This window comes from Muntiacus reevesi, chromosome 1 (assembly GCF_963930625.1).
Source record: "Muntiacus reevesi chromosome 1, mMunRee1.1, whole genome shotgun sequence".
NCBI classification, from domain to species: Eukaryota; Metazoa; Chordata; class Mammalia; order Artiodactyla; family Cervidae; genus Muntiacus; species Muntiacus reevesi.
Window position 1 is genome coordinate 222,324,190 of NC_089249.1, and position 6,000 is coordinate 222,330,189.

Here is a 6,000-nt window from a genome sequence, read left to right on the forward strand (position 1 = left end):
GGGTACCGGGCAGCATCCCTGGTCCCCAGCTGCACCGTACCAGGTGCACGCTCCAACTGTGGCAAATGCTGGGGAGCAAAGGTGGTTGAGGATTGCTGCTCAGGGCCTGGAGGGTTGCCTCCCGGGGGCTCGCTGAAACACCAAAACACAGAAGGCTCGGCCTCGCCCCAAGTTTCTGATTCTGCAGGTCTGAGGATGAGCCGAAGAATCTTTATTTCATCCTTTTTTTTTTGGCCGAGACACGGCAGGCCTTTGTTCCGATACCTGGGATTGTACCGGGGTCCCTTGAGTTGGGAGCTCAGAGTCTTAACCACTGGACAGCCAGGGAAATCCCAAGTGTCTGCATTTCTAAAGGACCTCAGGTGGTGGTGGTGATGAGGACCGCGCCTCGAGATCCACTTCTGTCACGCGGCCCCTGCCTTGGTGAGAGCAACCTTGAATCAGATGCTGCTGCTTTCTGGTGGGAGGCGCCAGGGGCGGTGGGCATGGATGGTTTTTGGGAAATGACCCAATAACTGCATTCCCAGATCCTGAAGATGAAGTCCAGGATTCGGGTCATGCTACCTTTGGCCGGTAGGTGGCGACAGTGCCCGCTTGATCCTGGAGGGTCGGCGAAGGGGTGCAGGCTAGGGGCAGGGAGAGATGCGTGAGGGAAGGACTTGCCTACATAACAAGAAAAACGTTCCCTGTTCACATGCGTGTGCTCTCTGGGCAAGGGGGATACCGCAGTAGACAAAATTTCCAGCCATCTTGGAGCAGACATTCTGGATAAATAAGATCACCAGCTAGGGACTTCCCTGATTGTCCAGTGGCTAAGACTCCATGCTCTCAATGCAGGGGGTCTATGTTTCATCCCTGACTGGGAAACTAAGATCCCATATGTTGTAACTAAAGATGATGGGTGCTGCAACTAAGACCTGGTGCAGCCAAATAAATGAAAGGAAAAAAAGAGAAAGAAATCACCAGCTAATATAAATGCTGGAAAGACAATAAAATAAAGAGTGAGCCAGGAAAGAACAGGAAGACCTGGAGATGGGGTTCCTTTTTGACACTCCACTCCCAGGTGGCCAGGGATTTGGGGAGGATCAGTTGGAATGTGTGCCTGGTGGGGTGCGTTTCCAGTCCCCCTGACAAGAGAAGAGGTCATTCTATGGTTGCAACTCAGGAAGAAAGGTTTGTGGTCTTCCTAGCTGTGCCAGGGCCTGTTTTTGGCTAAGCTAGGCAGACCTCGGGATGTTAGTGGTGGGAGGTGGGGATGGCGGGGGTGGGGTGGGGGGGGCGGTGCACACAGAAACCTAAGGATGAATATAAAATAATCAGAAGGACACAGATGCAGTGAAAGAGAGCTGGGTGGTTAGGAGATTGCATCAGTTTGCTCATCTTTAAAATGGGTTGCTAGTGGTGCTGTCTTCCAGCGTTATTGAAAAGACTAAATGAGATAATGTAAAGTGTTTAGAATGGTGTCTTGTAACAAACAAACACTTAGTAGATATTAATCACTGTTAATTATCATCATTAATTTCAGCATCTGAGACCTGACAACTCAGAGAACAAAGTAGGTTATCATTGTGTGTAAACTAAGGGTTAAAGGGCTGTGAGAAAAGAGGTTGCATTTCAGAATCTTGCAATACTTGAGTTTGCAAAGGAAACTAATGTTTTCTGGGCTTGGGAAATTGCCAGATGACAGATGGCTGGCATCAAAGCTCTGGTTTTTCCGGTAGTCATATACGGCTATGAGAGTTGGACCATAAAGGAGACAGAGTGATGAAGAATTGATGCTTTTGAATTGTGGTGCTGGAAAAGCCTCTTGAGAGTCCCTTGGACTGCAAAGAGATCAAACCAATCAATCCTAAGGGAAATCAACCTTGAATATTCATTGGAAGTACTGTTGCTGAAGCTGAAGCTGCAATACTTTGGCCACCTGATGTGAAGAACCGACTCAATGGAAAAGACCCTGATGCTGGGAAAGATTGAAGGCGGGAGGAGAAAGGGGAGACAAAGAATGAGATGGTTGGAGGGCATCACTGACTCAATGGACATGAGTTTGAGCAAACTCTGGGAGATAGTGAAGGACAGGGAAATCTGGTGTGCTGCAGTTCATGGGGGTCCCAAAGAGTTGGACATGACTTAGCTATTAAACAACAACAGATGGCTGGTGGTTGATCTTGTGTGTGTGTGAGTGATAGAGTCACGGAGCCCTCTTAGAACTTGATTAACTAGGTAAGGATTCACTTGCTGAGTGTCCTGTAACTCCTGGGAAGCAGGGGCTGGCAACTTTCCCTCCAGGCTCTCGCAGCTTTAATCTGCCTTCCCTGGGGAGCTGAAGGCAGCCCCCACAGCCCATCTCCAGGAAGATCCCCACAGAGGCGGGAAGCATCTGAGTCCCATACAGATGCCCATGGCAACCTCAGAAAGTCAACAGGATGAAGAGCCAGATACACACAAGCCACACAACTTGGCACAAGAAATGTTGACTTTGGCCCCAGCCCCATGGAGATAGGGTGGCTTGGAGGGAAGCCTCTCTCCCCCCAGGACACATTTGTCGACTGCCTGCCCTGCAGAGGAGAAAGGCTAATGACTGGCAGCTGACCCAGGCTTCTGACTAACTCCAGGGTGCAATCTGCTGCTGCTAAGCTTACAGTTTGGGAACCGATACCATGGTTCTGCTGCCTTTCAGTTCTGGACACTAACCTGCCATCGTGAGTTTTGATGGTCACATTACTTGTCGGATGTGCTGGATGAAGGACCATGTCAAAACAAAAGGAACACTAGGAGCTGAAACTCTTGATTTTCAAAAGCCTGAAGTATGACTCAAAAAAAAAGAAAGAAAGGAAATGTATGGATACCAAAGGGGGAAGGTGGGGAGTGGGGTGAATTGGGAGGTTGAGACTGACATATATACATTATCGATACTGTGTATAAAATACATAACTAATGAGAACCTATTGTATAGTACAAGCAACATGATGCTCTATGGTGACCTAAAAGGGAAAGAAATATAAAAAAGAGGGGGTATATGTATGTGTACAGTTGATTCACTTTGCTGTACCGTAGAAACTAGCACAACATTGTAAAGCAACTATATTCCAATAAGAATAAAAATAAATAAAAAAGTTCCTCGCACACAAACACACACGAACCCAAACCAAATCCACAGGAAAGACCAAGGGTGTCCTGATTAGGTATGGCTGGATCAAGGTGCTTAAACAATGTTGTTAAAGGCATGGACTTCTCTTTTTCTCTAGGATCTGCCCTCCTCTGTTTTGGCTTCATCCTAGACAAGATCAGCTGTGGGGTGGCAAAACATAACTCCTGGCAGCTCCAGGCTTTCACCCTAAGGAACCATGAGTGACTCTGCTTATATTAATATTTCTGACAGTCTCCCAGCTGACTCTCATTGGTCCAACTTGAGTCACAAGATCATTCCCCAAACCAATCACTGTGGACAGGGGACCCTGCAGGCAGACAGGTGGGTGGGGGCCAGCCAGCAACTGTCAGGCTGTGGAGAGAGGACTGTAGAAATCTTGTCTGTCTTTGTTCTGCAAGGAAAAGAGGGCAGGAGGAGGTAGGAAGTCAAGGACCATTTCTTTTCCTCTCTTTTATGTTGTTCTTGTTTTTAGGAGAATTTCACACAACAAAAAATTCACCAATTTGGTACAATTTGGTGGTAGAGAAGACACATCCACAATGTGTATAACTGTCAACTCTAATTGTAGAACATCTTCATTTTTAAAAATTTTCTTGGTCATACCACACAGTATATGTGATCCCAGTTCCCCAACCAGGAATCAAACTGTTGGCCCTTGGTACTGCAAGTATAGTATCTTAGCCACTGGACCACCAGGGAAGTCTCTAATTGTGGAACATCTTTATCACCCCAAAAGGAAACCTCATACCCATTAGCAGGCACTTCTCATCCCCTCTCCCAGACCCTGGCCCCACCATCTACTTCCTGTCTCTGTGCATTTGACTCCTCCAGGGACTTCCCCTGAGTGGAATTAGACAGTGTGTGTCCTTCTGTGTCTGCTTCTCTCACTGAGCCTCATGTCCTCAAGGTTCAGCCACGTTATAGCAGGTGTCAGAATCTCCATCCTTTTCGTGGCTGAATAATATTCCATTAGATGGACCACATTGCGTTCATCTATTCTTCTGATGATGGACATTTGAGCTGTTTCCATCCTTTGCCTATTGTGGATAATGCTCCTACGAACATGACTGTGCAAAGTACCCATTCAAGTCCCTGCTTTCCACTCTTTTTTGTTTATACTCAGACATGGAATTGCTGTATTTTGGGATAAGTTCATGTTTAACTTTTTGAAGAACTGTCACAATGTTTTGCATAGCAGCTGCACCATTTTACATCCCTATTTGTGTATTTTTGCATTTTGAGAAATTTAAAACATGCAGAAAAATAGGTTGAAGAAATCCACTTTTTAGATGCAAAAAATCTAGGCATTGCTTTTAATGACATGCTAATTAAAGAGCACTTTAAAAAAATCAGCAGGGAATTCCCTAGGTTCACTGGTTAGGACTCCTGCTTTTACTGCCAATGGTCCAGGTTCAAACCCTGGTTGGGGAACTAAGATCCCACAAGCTGCCTGTTGTGGCCAAAAAAAAAAAAAAAAAGCTAGACAGGAACTTTTGGCTAGCTTGAGTGGGCCATCCAGGGATGGAACGATGTCTTTTTTGTTTGTTTGTTTGTTTTTAAGCTAAAAGCACACATCAATCTAAGTTTTAATTGAGAAAAGAAAAAGAGAGAGTGACTAACTTCAAGTAGAATGGCTTCCCCCCATGCTGTTTCACGCAAGAAAAGAGCGGGACACCAGGCAATGCTTTGCAAATTAAGAGGAGAAACACAGAGGATGGACTCTCAGGGCCCTGTAGGGTTGTGGAGCTGGGGTGCCGCGGGGACTCCAGGAAGAAGGTTCTCTCCTCCAGCCACCAGCTTCCAGATATTGGGCATATCTTGCCAGAGGATTCCTTGTTTGTTTTTTTATTTCTTGGTTTTTGAAGGAGGGGAGCAGGGGGAAAAATGGAAAGACTGAAAATTCCTCTCTTTAGGATCTTTTTTTTAGACCTAAATCTTTCTCCTTGTTTAGCAGTGGGGTTAAACCAAGGTCTTCCAAAGCCTGCATTGTGGACAATTGGGGAGGCTGATTTCCTGGCATCCTATGCATTGTAAGGCTTCCCTGATAGCTCAATTGGTAAAGAATCCGCCTGCAATGCCGAAGACCCCGGTTTGATTCCTGGATCCGGAAAATCTCCTGCAGAAGGGAAAAACTACCCACTGCAGTATTCTGGCTTGGAGAATTCCACTTACTGTATTGCCCATGGGGTCACGAAGAGTCGGACACGACTGAGCCACTTTCACTTGTTCAGCGACATCCTAGGCTTTGATGCGAGGAGGACCCCCACCCTCACTCCCGGAGTAGCCACCACGTAACCACCGCTGGGAGTGGAGGGACAAACTGCCCCTGGTTGAGACTCTCTGGTTTTAATCTCTAACTAGAATGAATAACTGGATTTTCTCATAAAATTAGCAAGTTTTGCCTGGGAGCGTCAACAGATCCTCTTCGTCTACTGCAGAGACCATAAAATAAGGCCGGGGTAGGCTGGGGTCGGCTGGGGCCCCAGACCAGAACTGGAAGCCGACCTTAACCGAGTCTGTGGCGTCAGGATCTCTGGAGCCACGTGGCAGCAGCAAACTGCACTCTGGTAGTGACTGCAGTACGTGGCCTGAACCCCTCTGCCTCAGTTTCTTCACTCTGCTGATTTCCCAAAAGACTCGCAGGGTCCAACGTTTCCTGCCGCCGTGCTGGGTCTCGAACCCGTAACTCAGAGCTCGCCTCACTATCCTGCGGGTCACAGCAGCCGCGCTCAAGGAAGGGGAGGTAAGAGTTGGTGGTGCGCGCGGCCTTGTGGGGATTGTAGTCCCGGCCTCGCCTCCGCCTCGCGCCGACTCCGCCCCTGGAACTACGCTCCCGTCGTGCCTCGAGGCTC